The sequence below is a fragment of the Nerophis ophidion genome, unplaced genomic scaffold (genome assembly GCF_033978795.1).
Source record: "Nerophis ophidion isolate RoL-2023_Sa unplaced genomic scaffold, RoL_Noph_v1.0 HiC_scaffold_30, whole genome shotgun sequence".
Classification (NCBI taxonomy): domain Eukaryota; kingdom Metazoa; phylum Chordata; class Actinopteri; order Syngnathiformes; family Syngnathidae; genus Nerophis; species Nerophis ophidion.
In genome coordinates this window covers 315,072-330,392 of record NW_026906952.1, presented here as the reverse complement: position 1 = coordinate 330,392, position 15,321 = coordinate 315,072, and the positions used below count along the sequence as shown (strand labels likewise).

At 40.7% G+C, this 15,321-nt stretch overlaps 2 protein-coding genes and 1 pseudogene across 3 annotated transcripts in view; 1 reads left to right on the top strand and 2 right to left on the bottom strand.

Annotated features, from left to right (window-relative positions):
• Positions 1-15,321, top strand: part of LOC133546463 (gastrula zinc finger protein XlCGF57.1-like) — a 287,238-nt gene that overhangs the window by 83,005 nt on the left and 188,912 nt on the right. The window lies entirely within an intron of this gene.
• Positions 1-15,321, bottom strand: part of LOC133546481 (gastrula zinc finger protein XlCGF48.2-like) — a 142,299-nt gene that overhangs the window by 124,590 nt on the left and 2,388 nt on the right. The window lies entirely within an intron of this gene.
• On the bottom strand, positions 1,751-4,667 carry LOC133546471 (gastrula zinc finger protein XlCGF28.1-like; annotated as a pseudogene).

Below are 15,321 nucleotides of genomic sequence, written 5' to 3'. Positions count from 1 at the left end.
ATCTGAAACATCTTCTGGACCACTTCTGGAAGCATATTATTATTTACTTTATACATCATTTGAACAGTTGTCTTTTATACAAGATCTTTTACTTTTATAATGTGTGATTTTTTGAATAATTTGTTGGGTCTCTATAATCCATTCTATTAGTTGTCTTTTTTACTCTCTTGTGTAATATGAATATTGTTGTGTGATTGTTTTATATGTATGTCCCCAGACTTTTATGCAATAAACAATGTATGTTTCAACTGAAGTTGGCTACAATAATTCAAGTTAATATTTGTATGTATTTTATTCTCTTTAGTATTGCACTCCATTGTTTTATTGTTTTCTTTATATGACTTACATGTAGTGTCCAGTTTACTTCATCATCTATATTAACTCAGAAAAATGCGATTACCTTAATTCCTTTAATTTCAATATTATCCATCATAATTTGTGTTTTACATTTTTACAATCTTCAAATATGATGTATTTAGTTTTATTGAAGTTTAGTGACGGTTTATTGATGTGCAGCCATCTTTTTATGGTTAAGTTCTCTATGGATAAAATAAAATGTGGGTTAAATCAAGCGGTAATGAAGATTATTATATACATAATTACACTCAGTAGTGACAATTAAAGACACTTCCATCCTGTTCATTTGAGCAAAGAAAAAGAGTAAAGTGTAATATTCTAAACAATAGAAGAATATTAATATCAGCAGTCAATATTCCAACATTGTGAAGCTGAGCTATCGTAAAAAACATATTCAGCATTGAAGGCTTTATGAGAGTGATGTAATGATCACAATCAGAAATACTTTATTAATCCCCACAGGGAATTTAAATTGTCAGCACTGTTATGACCATGTGTATATTAAATGTAAGATTATATGAATACCATAATAAATTGGTACGTTTGGGGGATGTGTAATATTTTTTGTATGAACATCCTGAATGTTTTTGTGCTAGAATAGTTTTAATTAGTAGAGAGTGAAACAAATGAGGCAGTAATGATAATAATGGTTTGTTTTAAGCCTGTTTATGAATAATTAAAGATAATTAAGATACCAAAATGTAGCTTACATCCTCAGTGAGCTGAACTCCAGCAGTAAAGATGAGAGAAATAATGTGGAAAGGTCAGAAGTCAAAATGTTTCTTCAGGTGATACATGGAGCCTCTGCTGCCACCCAGCGGCCGTTGGAAAGAATGCATACATTTTGTTTTGACCTCCTTAAAGCTGCTTTTTACTTTCTGTCCTGTTTGTGTCCAAGTCTGTAGTGTGGGCCATAGGACAGAAGGAGGAAATGTCGTTAATAGACTGTGGAGGGCAGCAATACACCTAAGATGTTCTACTAGTCTGCTGGAAATAGAAAGAAGGAGAAAGCAAGATGGCGTTTGATGGAGAAAGTCTAAACGTGGGCATTATTGTTCTGTATTTTTAATCAGTGCATACATGTGCACATTTATGTCCTTTAATAGAGTAAACATCAAAAATAATTGTTTGTATCTGAATGCACTTTGTATTTAACACCACCATTCTTAAATATGTTGTTTGTAAGAATGTGGGTGTTGTTGAGAAGATGATGCAGGTGTTCTGTCCAATTTAGCTAACTGTAAAAATGTGTTACTTAATCTAGTTTATTTGTAAAATAAATTGTTTTCCTTAATTATATTCTCCTCACTTTATCCAGACAGTTATTAGGACAAAAGACCCTGGGAGGAATTTGCCCTTTAAAAAGGGAAACCTATTCACTGTGGCAGGACAGTATCAAGATGAATTGATCACATTTGTATAATCGGCTACGAGGCATTTTATTCTCATTGTACAGCACTTATCTTTGGGCTGATACTGATACTGATACTGATACTGTGTTGACCAGTTTGATGATTGAATGTCCAGTACTGTAGAAATGTGTTTGGATATGACAATCCCTTTATTCCAAGCTATCAAAATGAAATGAAAAGTAGGTTCTAGAACATTATGTATGCTGACCTTGGCTTGAATGGCACATTGTCACAGCAGTGAGACCTGACCACACACCACACCACACGCTCCAAAACTGTTTGTCCTCCATGCAATCACCCCCCAGTGTTCCCAGCTGAACACAATTAAAGGAGGCTACCATGGCAACCGCACCATAGCAACAGTCCCATCCCTGTCAACACTTCCTGGTTCTCAACAGGAAGTGGGCGGAGCAATCTGCAGAAAGGGACATTCAGCATGAACTGAAGCCAGCTATCAATCAGAGAAAACAAAATAAAAACAATATAAGCAAATAAGGAAATTTGGCTCCAACAGTCAGTTTTCGTCTTTTGGTGCAGTTGACCTTGTTCTTACATTTCTCCTTCCTCCTAGAGTTCCTGTGTTGCCTTTGTGGGCGGAGTTGTGGGACGTGCACAGCTGCTTCCAATTGACCCTGGTGCTACTTAAGCAGCACCTTGACAGCTGGATGGCACTCGCCGATTCTACTCCACGCCAGTTGATTACATGCTTTGAGTATTTTGCTACCTTGGCCATTCCCAGTGCCATCCATCTTGGTGTTGTTTTGTAGTGTGCACGTCTTGTAACTCCAAACCAAGTTGACTTTATTTGTGTATACAAGTAGCTTTTGTTATTTTTTCCAAAATGCACATTTAGTCTTCTCTTTTTCGCACCATCGTTTTTTGTTTCCTACTGTTTGGATTGTTTTTGTGAGTAGATTTCCGCAGTAAAAGAAGTGTGAACAGCACTCTGACAGAAGGAGTTCCTCCAAAACGCAACACCCTTTGGCGGACAAGTATGTGATTAAATGCTATACATATAAAATGAAAGAGACAAGTGGTAGAACAAATGGATGGATGTACAGTAAAGCTCTGTGGGATGATGTACATAATTAACTTTTCCCAAACATTCCAAACGTTCCCATGTTTTCTGAAATTGATAATGTTTGAGGAATTCTAAAAAAGGGGGATAAATCATGAACAACTTTAAAAAACACTTGTCATGTGTAGTACTTGACTGAAAAAAGGTAATAATCTAAAATATCTCATCTATAAATCTTAGAAACTATGTGCTGATGTTTTTAGAAGGTCAAAATGAAAGTCTGGACAGTTTATTTCAAATCCTGCAGTTTCATTTGCTGCTGCTGTTCTCACCAGCACACTTGTGTTTCTTACACTGCTACTTAGAAGACAATCTTTCACCACACACACTGCAACTCAACACTTTCTCTCCTGGGTGTCTTTTCATGTGTCTTTTCAAATGCTGACTTTGTAAAAAACTTTTACAACATACTGAACATGTAAAAGGTTTTTCTCCAGTGTGTGTTCTCACGTGTTCTTTCAAATAGTGCCGTTGCGCAAAATATTTACTGCAGATTGAACAGGAAAAGGTTTTTCTCCAGTGTGTATTCTCATGTGCTTTTTGAAATTTTCCCTTCGAGTAAAATCTTTACCGCAGATTGAACATGAAAAAGGTTTTTCTCCAGTGTGTGTTCTCATGTGTACTTTCAAATGTGGCCTCTGAGTAAAATCTTTACCACAGATAGAACATGAAAAAGGTTTTTCTCCAGTGTGTGTTCTCATGTGTACTTTTAAATCTGGCCTCCGAGTAAAATGTTTACCGCAGTTTGAACATGAAAAAGGTTTTTCACCAGTGTGTGTTCTCATGTGTCTTTTCAAATGTTGACTTTCTCTAAAACCTTTACCACAGATTGAACAGGAAAAAGGTTTTTCACTGGTGTGTGTTCTCATGTGTACCTTCAAATTGATACTTTGTGTAAAACCTTTACTACAGAGTGAACAAGAAAAAGGTTTTTCTCTAGTGTGTGTTCTAATATGTATTTTCAAACTCTGATTTTGTGTAAAACCTTTACCACAGGTTGAACAGGAAAAACGTTTTTCACAAGTGTGTGTTCTCATGTGTACTTTCAAATAGATACTTTGTGTAAAACCTTTACCACAGATTGAACAAGAGAAAGGTTTTTCTCCAGTGTGTGTTCTCATGTGTGATTTCAGACGACAATGGTATTTAAAAGTTTTGTGACAGTGAGGACATGTGAAGTGAGTGTTGTCAGTGTGACATGTCTTATCATCTTTAGAGTCTTCATCATCAGTGTCAGGAGAGTGTGACGTTGTGTCCTCACTATCTGATAGTGGAGCTAAGAGCTTGTCTGCTTGTGATCCTCCACAGTGGTCTCCATCAGCTTCTGTTGTCATGTGTTGTGTTGAGCTGCTGCTTGGAGGCTCCCCCCCTCCCCTCTCCTCACTTTCACCTTTCACCTCATCATCTTCACTCTTCACAGGGACACCAGTCACTGGGAACTCCTCCAACCATTTAGGCTGACTGATGCCCTTTTCCTCCTCTTCCTCTTTAATCTGCGGCGGCTCTTGGTCCTCCTCTTCCTCTTTAATGTGCGGCGGCTCTTGGTCCTCCTCTTCCTCTTTAATGTGCGGCGGCTCTTGGTCCTCCTCTTCCTCTTTAAAGTAAGGGGTCATTAGGTCCTCCCCTTCCTCTTTAAAATGGGTTATTAGTGGCTTCTCCTCTTCCTTTTTAAAATTGGGGGTCAATGAGTCCTCCTCTTCCTCTTTGATGTGAGTGGTCAGTGGGTCATCCTCTTCCGCTTTAAAATGGGGGATCAGTGGGTGTTTCTTTTCCTTTTTAATGTGGGAGGGCTGTGGCTCCATCCTGAAGCTCCACTTCTGTTGCTCGGGGAGAAGATGTTCTTCACAGACATCTGCAGGCCACAAGAAGACAAACACGTTTTAGAAACATCCATCTGTGCTCAGTCACACAATGCATTCAGTACTTTTACATGCACTTAGGAAAAACAAGTTATCGTATGAACTGTCTTGAAATCTCAGTGATGCACAAACAGGCTGCTCTTTACAACATTATTCACAGGAAGGAAAAACAAACCAGCACAACAGGACTTTCTACAATGGATAGACGGTTGATGGTTTAAAATTGATTCTGTCATATATTATTTCTTATAGAATTATTAATAGAACCGTTTTAAAACAGGCTACAGAGGCTCCTAATTTAGTTGATGAAATATGCAGTAAAATATTTCATCATTTCCAGTATTATTTTCTCAAATAAAGCAACCAGATATTAAAAGTAAATAAACAAGTACATTAATAATAATTGTTTCGCCAAATTAATACAATTATAAATGACACAATATGTTACTGCATATGTCAGCTGCCAAATTAGGAGCTTTTGTAACCCATTTTGAAATTATTTTATTAGCAATCATATACCAAATGATATATCGTGACATATATTGTTATTAAGATATAGATTTTAAGTCATATGGCCCATACCAAACATTGTTTCCCCGAGTCATTTTGTTTGGCCCACCAAATATATTTATTTTTATATTCTTTAGATGTGTGTGTATGTTTAAAATGTGGTACTACTGTTCTACATCACGTGGAAGTGTACATTTAAACCAATGTGGGTGGCACTGGGAGCAGGTGGGTAAAGTGTCTTGCCCAAGGACACAATGGCTCAGATGGCAGAAGCTGGGATTGAACCTGGAACCCTCAAGTTGCTGGCATGGCCGCTCTACCAACCGAGCTATACTGCCAGGCCACCTTAACAACATCAACACATTACCCACCGCCTAAACTAAAGTCTTAAAAAAAACAAAACATTTTTTGTTTTTTTGTCCTGTCCGGCTTCTCAGGCAAATCATATAGTCGATGTAGATGCCCGTATCGCATGTTCACATTTACTTTACAAAAGAGAAGTGTAGGATACTTCTCTGGTTGCCTTATTTGTATTTGACTTCATTAGACGTATTGATATTATCATTTTGTGCTAAACTAAAGTCTTAACAAGCTGGTACGCTTCGTACTGCCTCTGTCTCTGTCACTATGTCTCTGCAGCCCCCAGCATTGTCCCACCCACACAACCATCTGATTGGTTACAGGCAAAGCGGTAAGAGCCAATCAGCAGTGCGTATTCAGAGTGCATGGAATCAGGGCTCACGGCAGAGGCAGGCAGAGAGGAGAGACGGTGCATGTTAGCAGAAAGGTGTTCAGCAGGTGAGCATAATGCAGCGGACGATCCCCATATCATAATAAACACCTCCCAGTCAACTACTTGTAACATCACTATGAGCCCGTTGACGATCTGGAGGTATAGGCGGTAGCTCAGCTCGCTCACAGTCCTTGAGGTGAAGGCTGATTAGCTTTTAGCGTAACGTTAGCTCATTTTGCGATGTGTGCGTGCGTGTGTGTGTGTGTGTGTGTGTGTGTGTGTTACGGACAGTAAAGCCCTGTCTGTCTGAGAGAAAGACAAGCATTATTGACCGATAGTTAACATCTAAGTTATTTCACTTAACCTTTTTCTGTGTTGACGCAGCAAAAAGTCAGTGAGTCCTACTCTTCCTCTTTATTGTGAGTAGAGCTGTGACTCCTCTTTCTCTGTAAGGTAAGGGAGGGCTGTGATTCATTTGTCTCCTTAATGTGAGAGCTATCTGGCTCCTCCTTCCCTTTAATGTGGGGTTGCTTTGAATCCTCTTCCTCTTTAATCTTGGGGTACTGCAGAACCTCCATTTCCTTTTTAATACAAGGGGTTGTGACTGATTCTGCTCCATCCTTGAGGTCCGCTCTTGCTGCTCAGGGAAATGTTCTTCAATACACAAGTTAGACGAACAAATGCTTTAGAAAAGTCCAGATTTACCCAGTCACATGACACTTTGTCCTGCATATATTCTGATAATGTCTCTGAGGATCTCATCAGTCCCCACGTTGACTTTCAAGATGTCAAAACCATACGGTACATCAGGGAAGCAATACAAAAACTCATGAAAAAAATAAACACAGCAGTAAAACACTTACATACAAACAAGACAGCTGCTTGTACACCCGAAAGAGAACAAAGAACAGTGTCTAAGAGGAGCATCAACATTTGCATTTAAACTGTAAAATCCTGTTTATGATTTATTTACTCTACTTATTTAAATATGAACATTTTCCTTTAGGAAACTTTTACGATTTGTGTGTTGTTGTAGCTTGTATGCTGCAATTTTTTCCCCCCCCCCAAGATGGCGACCCTGTAGTGGCTGCTGTTGGCAGGAGCTCTGTGCTCCTGTGTCATCCTTTTGTGTTTCCCTCTTCTTTTCATGTGTTTATATACATATACATATACATATATATATATATATATATATATGTATATATATATATATATATATATATATTCATGCCTTTTGGTCCGGACCCTTTGGGACTGTGTGACAAGGGGTGGCACTTTCGTGACTTCTGCGGTGCTTTTTTGTGGACTTCTGGATCCGCCTCCCGAGAGCCTTGTGGCCATGGAGACCAGCTGCTGGGTTTCTGCCACACCAGAATCCGTTGGAGAGACTGGAGGAGATGTAGATGAAGAGACAGGACTGCGGAGCTAGCACTGAGCGCCGGGACGGAAAAGCTTCACAGTGTCTTGGCTGAATGAGCAGGTATCGGACACCTCGGTCTCCTTGGACGTATCCTCACTCATCCATGCGGACTGGACACTGGCCGAGACTTGGTCGGCGGCCGAGAGTGGAGTCGGCTCTCTTGGTTGCTTTGTTGGGTCTGCTCCCGTCTCTGGCCATGCTCCCTCCACCCCAGCAGACGATGGCGTGGGACACCGCAAAAGCCACCACAGTGTATTTGTTTCTTTTACTTTTTATTCATGTATGTATGTAGAAGTGGCTGGTTGCATCAGCTCTGCTCTTTTAATGTCCTTTGTCTTCTTTGATGTTTCCCTCTTACACATGAAAGAGGGATGTATGCTAGGGCTATAAGTTGTTTTTTTCCCTTGGCCTCAGTCTGGACCCCCTCTCCAGGGGCCCAGGCTGAGACCGATTTTTAATTTTTTCTCACATTCCCCCCACTTGTTTACATGTATGTATCTCACCTTTTTTGCAAGGGGTGCCGCAAGTTGGCAGACCCGTCAGCGATCCTGTTCTGTCTCCCTGGAATGTTTGTCTGACCTTGAATGGGATTGTGCTGAAAATGTTTATTTCCCCTCAGGGATTAATAAAGTATGTCTGATTCTGATGTTTAACATCAACAAAACATAGCTAATTAGTAGAAATGAACTAGATTAAATCATCTCTCAAAGGTGTTGAGACATTGATGGACAGCGGAGAAGTAACTAAATCCAAATAAAAAAATGATTTTATTTTTTATAAGATATTTAGACTTAGACTTCCTTTTTATTGTCATTCAAAGTTGAACTTTACAGTACAAATAAGAACGCAATTTCGTTGCATTATCTCTTGGTAGTGCAGGATAAAAAAAAACAATAAGGTGCAGATATACAGTTGTGATCCAAATTATTAAACCGCCACACAATTTTGGTGTTTTAGCAAGTTGGACATTTATTCCGTATTTTGTTTATAGTCATATCAAATAAAGATGTTTCAAATAGACAAATGCAACTCAAATCGTAACACTGTATTTTACAAAATACCAAAAAAGGACATTTTTCTTAATATCTCATTGACAAAATTATTCAACCCCTTGCAGATCATAACTCTTAAGAACAGAATTTGAATAAGGTCTTTTCAATCAGGTGTTGAACACACCTGTAGATGTGATTAGAACCATAACGAGCAACAATTAAAGTGATTGAAAAAGACTGACGCTCAGCTTCTTGTAGATGGTCAATGGTGTATTTGCAACATGCTGAAGTCCAGGGAGTGGTCAAAGAAGTCAAGAGAGGAGGTAATTTCTCTTCATAAGAAAGGATATGGATATAAGAAAGTAGCAAAGACATTACACATTCCAAGAGACACAGTTGGGAGCATAATTCGCAAGTTTAAAGCTAAAGGCACAGTGGAAACACTACCTGGGCGTGGTAGAAAGAGGATGCTGTGTGCGTACAGTGGTGAAAAACCCCCGGGTAACAACTGAGGAACTACAACAGGACATTGCAGAGGGGGGAACGCAGGTTTGGTCCCAGACAATAAGGCGCGCACTACGAGATGAAGGCCTCCGTGCCAAAACTCCCAGGCGCACCCCACTTCTGACTACCAGGCACAAGAAAAATAGACTCCAGTATGCCAAAAAATCATCTGGACAAACCCCAAATGTTTTAGGAAACTGTTCTATGGAGTGATGAGACAAAACTGGAACTCTTTGGGCCTATGAATCAACGTTATGTCTGGAGGAGAAAAAAATTAAGCTTACAAAGAGAAGAACACCATTCCTACTGTTAAGCATGGTGGGGGGTCAATCATGCTCTGGGACTGTTGCTCTGCCTCAGGTACCTGATAATCTTTTCCGTCGTCCTCACCACTCTCTGGAGAGACTTCCAGTCTGAGCCATTGCAGGCTCCAGTCCAGACAGAGATGCTGTTGGTCAGCAGGCTCTCTATAGTTCCTCTGTAGAATGTGCTGAGAATGGGGGGAGGGAGCTGTGCTCTTTACATCCGACGCAAAAAGTGCATGCGCTGCTGAGCTCTTTTTACAAGATCTCCGGTGTGTAGGGACAAGGTTATATTGTCAGTAATCTGCACCCCCAGGAACTTGGTGCTGCTTACCATCTCCACCGCTGTGCCGTTGATGATGAGTGGAGTGTGGCTGGACTGGCGCTTCCTGAAGTCAACGATCATCTCCTTGGTCTTGTCGACGTTCAGGACCAGGTTGTTGGTTCTGCACCAGTCAACCAGATGTTTCACCACCTCCCTGCGAGATGTTGAAAATGTCTGTGAGAACCCCCGCCAACTGGTCTGCACATCCCTGAAGCACCTGGCCCGGAATGTCATCAGGTCCGGGGGTTCACTTTCCTCAGGGTATTCAGGACATCTGCTGTGTCCAAGTTGAGCGGCTGCTCATCAGAGTGAGGGGTGTTTTTTCTCGCCGGAGTGATGGATTTTCTCGCCGGAGGGGTGTTAAGTGCCTCAAACCTTTCAAAGTAGTTGTTTAGGTCATTTAGGAAGCTGATACTGTTGTCACAGGGACGGGGGGCAGCTTTATAGTCCGTGATGACCTGTATGCCCTGCCACATTTGTCGAGTGTTCGTGGGGTTCTGGAAGAAGTCCTGCACTTTCTGACTGTGAGCACCTTTGCAACCTTAATGGCACGGTTCAGGTTAGCTCTGGCTGTTTTTACTGCTACCATGTCGCTAGACTTAAACGCCTTGTTCCGAGCCTTCAGCATTGCACGCAGTACCTCACTGTTCATCCATCCAGAGTTTCTCTACGGCCCGTGTGGGGATGTTCTTGATAATAATAATAATAATAATAATAATGGATTCGATTTATATCGCGCTTTTCTATTGTTAGATACTCAAAGCGCTCACAGAGAAGTGGGAAGCCATCATTCATTCACACCTGGTGGTGGTAAGCTACATCTGTAGCTGCCCTGGGGTAGACCAACGGAAGCGTGGCTGCCAATTTGCGCCTACGGCCCCTCCTACCACCACCAATCATTCATTCATCATTCATTCACCAGTGTGAGCGGCACCGCGGGCAAGGGTGAAGTGTCCTGCCCAAGGACACAACGGCAGCGATTTGGATGTTAATAGGTGGGAAGCGAACCTGCAACCCCCAGGTTTCTGGCACGGCCGCTCTACCCACTACGCCATGCCGCCCCTAATCTGATCACACTGACATCCTCCATGCACTTCTGAATGTATGCGGACACAGACTTTGCATACTCCTCCACACATGTGTTAGGATTATCGGTGACGGCTGCCTTGAACATGTCCCAGTCTGTGGTTCCGAAGCAGTCTTGTAATGCTTCCATTGCTCCCTCTGGCCAGGTCCTCACCTGCTTCACTGTAGCTTGCTTTCTGATCAGCAGGGGCTTGTATGCAGGAATTAGCATCACATATAGATGGTCTGAGGAGCCCAGGTGGGGGCGTGGTGCAGCTTTATACGCCTGTTTAATATTACTATAAACCAAGTCCAGCTTGCTTCCACCCCTGGTTGCAAAATTCACATATTGATGGAAATGAGGGAAAACTGTTTTCATGTAAGCTTGATTAAAATCCCCTGCAACGATGAAAACTTCCTCTGGATGTGTAGTTTGCAGTTCATTGATGGAGCAGCACAAAGCATTCAAAGCTTCTTTGGTGTGAGCACTGGGGGGAATGTACACTGTTGTGAAGATCATAGCACTGAATTCCCGAGGTAAATAAAATGGCCTGCAATTTATAGTTAATATTTCTACATCGGGAGAGCAGTGACATGAGACGTTCTTCCCGTTGTTGCACCAGTTGTTATTGATGTATATACAAACACCACCGCCTCGGGATTTACCAGTGAGAGTGCTGCTCCTATCCGACCGAAACATAGTTAGCTCCTCGATGCTAACTGCCTCGCCCGGGACGAATGGTTTCAGCCACGTTTCTGTGAGAAATATGGCGCAGCAGTCTCTCATCTAGATAGATAAATAGATAGTACTTTATTGATTCCTTCAGGAGAGTTCCTTCAGGAAAATTACAATTCCAGCAGCAGTGTATTGCATATGAATCCAGCGTCAGGTAGTCCAGTTTGTTCTCCAGTGAGCGGACATTTGAGAGCAGGATGGAAGGAAGCGGCGTTCTGTGAGGATTAGCCTTTAGCTTTGTTGTTAGCCCCGCTCGGCATCTCCGTTTCTGTTTCTGATCCCACCGCTTATGTCTCCTCTGTCTGCGGTCCCCTCTGGTACTAGGCTCCGCTGCCTCACAGGCCGCTGGATGTAGCCGGCGTAGTATTCCCAGGATAGCGAGGAGGTCCAACGTATACGCATCTTTCGGTCTAATACTGCCCGATCCATCCACATCCAAAATTGTCTGGCGGTCGTACGTTACTACGGAGTGTCCACGCTGGAAGCCAGCCATGAAATTCACAGAAATTACTGGTAGAATTGCCAAAATGTTCTATTACTACCAAGAGCCTCTGCAGCCGCAGCCGAGCAGGGCGCCGCCATCTTGAGACCAATATCTGGCTTGTATCTTCAGTAGGGATGTACATTTATAGATTTATGGATATGATACCCTAATCAATATTCCTTATCGATACCAGTATTTATCGGTACTCTTGTCGGTACTACATGTCATTTGTGGAAATAAAAAAGTGGAAAAGAGGCATTTTAAATAGCATTCCTATTTGCAGAAGAGGTTGAAGTCTTAAAGAAGTCAACTATGTGTGCAGTGCAAGGTGAAATGCAGTTATGTCATCTTCTTCTCAATAACACACACATCAAACGTTTGTTGCTTCCTTATTTGTCATTATTTAAAGCTGATTGTAATGTGTAGCAGCGGCAGCTGAACTCAATGTGACAACGTGTCATAGTTATGTCAGTCAGCTGGAATTAAAAATACAAATAGTTGTGTCGTTAGTCCAGAATCTTCACGGTCTTCATGGACCACATAATTAAAGGCCTACTGAAATGAGATGTTCTTATTTAAACGGGGATAGCAGGTCCATTCTATGTGTCATACTTGATCATTTCGCGATATTGCCATATTTTTGCTGAAAGGATTTAGTAGAGAACATCCACGATAAAGTTTGCAACTTTCGGTGCTAAGAGAAAAGCCCTGCCTCTACCGGAAGTTGCAGACGATGACGTCACAAGTGTGGGGGCTCCTCACATATTCACATTGATTTTAATGAGAGCCTCCAACAAAAAGTGCTATTCGGACAGGAGAAAACGACAATTTCCCCTTTAATTTGAGCGAGGATGAAAGATTTGTGGTTGAAGATATTGAAAGCGACGGACTAGAAAAAAAAAAACGCGATTGCATTGGGACGGATTCTGATGTTTTTAGACACATTTACTAGGATAATTCTGGGAAATCCCTTATCTTTCTATTGTGTTGCTATTGTTTTAGTGAGTTAAATAGTACCTGATAGTCGGAGGTGTGTCTCCACGGGTGTCTTGACGCCAGTGTCTCAGAGGAGTTGACGGCAGCTTTATGGACGGCACAAGCTCAGCTTTTCTCCGGTAAGAAGCGACGTTTTAACCACAATTATCTCACCGAAACCTGCTGGTTGACATTCTGTCGTGATTCATGTTCTCGTGACCGCGCTCTGATCCATAGGAAAGTTTCACCTCCGGGAATTTTAAACAAGGAATCACCGTGTGTTTGTGTGGCTAAAGGGTAAAGCTTCCCAACTCCATCTTTCTACTTTGACTTCTGCAATATTAATTGAACAAATTGCAAAAGATTCAGCAACACAGATGTCCAAAATACTGTGTAATTATGCCGTTAAAGCAGACGACTTTTAGCTGTGTGTGTGTGCAGCGCTCATACTTCCTATAAACCCGTGACGTCTTGCGTAGACGTCATCATTACACAACGTTTTTAAGACGAAACTCCCGGGAAATTTAAAATTGCAATTCAGTAAACTAAAAAGGCCGTATTGGCATGTGTTGCAATGTTAATATTTCATCATTGATATATAAACTATCAGACTGCGTGGTGGCTAGTAGTGGCTTTCAGTAGGCCTTTAGGAACCAGTACTAAAAAAAAAAAATGGTACTTGGTATACATCTCTTATCTTCATCACTAAACCTTTGAAATATGCTGACATATGTGCTGCTAAGGTAAATAAACAGAAGCCATATTGAATGTTTGCCTTCATTTGACCACGTGAGGTAAGGAGGACGGCCTCTAGGTCACATGGTTACACCCCAGCAATTACACTGTTGATGATTGATGAGCATTCATTTTTAAATGGTGGTGTTAAAAAGCAAATATATCTCCATCTTTAGTGATAAATGTGTCCCCCGGATGAACATGTGTCACAAACATTGTATTAGATGATATGTGGATGTTGTGCTTACTTGGACTGTGATGAAGCTGTGAGGACTCAGGTGGTTTGTCTTCATGCTCTTCAGTCTTCACAGAGACAACAGTCAGTGGAAACTTGCTGACATCAGCCTCCTCCTGCCCTACAGGACACTCTCCCTCCTGACTGATCCACACTTCCTCCTCTTCCTCTTTAATGTGGGGGGGCTGTGGATCCTCCTGCTGCTGAAGGGGACGTTCTTCTTGACGAGCGTTCATCTGTTGGACGTCCGCAAGACAACACAAACAAACTTCAGCTCAGATGTGTCAAATGTTGTTTAGTCTATCAAATATAATATTTTCCAAGTGGACTGACACCACTTTGTGGTGATGTTGTTCTACACATGGAATAATCATCAGTTATTGATTATTATGAATTGTGTCATTGATCCTATTTTCTGCATTTACATTAATTATTGATTAAAAAGTAACAACTTACAGAAAACCTCCTGCTGGGATTTTAATACCGTCATGACTGCATGAAGTCAGTCTGCACGTATAAAAGTGTCATTGTGCTGCAGCATCAAGTGACGCCAACTGGCTCCTCCCACTACCAACCTACCAGCCAACCTTGACGTGCACCTCCAAAATAGTCCCACCTCACGTCAACGGTGACCAGGACTACAGAGCTGTGGTCGGTTGGCTTTACTTTTACGCACAATATCCTCTCCTTGTTTTTCCTTCTGCAAAAGCAACATTTTTAGCCCAACAGACAAGAAACAGAAGTGCAGCGAAGCACGTGTAACAAGTGCCAGCGAGTGTGGCCGTGTGATAGTATGTTGCTTGAACCTCACTCACACCTTAAGGAATGTGCTGGCGTGAGAATATATATATATATATATATATATATATATATATATATATATATATATATATATATATATATATATATATATATATATATATATATATATATATATATATATATATATATATATATATATATATATATATATATATATATATATATATATACATATATTTAGGGACGGCGTGGCGCAGTGGAAGAGTGACCGTGTGCAACCCGAGGGTCCCTGGTTCAATTCCCACCTAGTACCAACCTCGTCACGTCCGTTGTGTCCTGAGCAAGACACTTCACCCTTGCTCCTGATGGGTGCTGGTTGGCGCCTTGCATGGCAGCTCCCTCCATCAGTGTGTGAATGTGTGTGTGAATGGGTAAACGTGGAAGTAGTGTCAAAGCGCTTTGAGTACCTTGAAGGTAGAAAAGCGCTATACAAGTACAACCCATTTATTTATTTATATATATACATACACATATATATATATATATATATATATATACACATATATATATATACACATATATATATACATATATATATATACACATATATACATATATATATATACACATATATACATATATACATATATACACATATATACATATATACATATATACACATATATACATATATACATATATACACATATACACATATGTATATATATATATACACATATATATATATATATATATATATATATATATATATATATATATATATATATATTAGGGGTGGGCAAATTAATGCGTTAATTACGAGTTAATTTATCAATC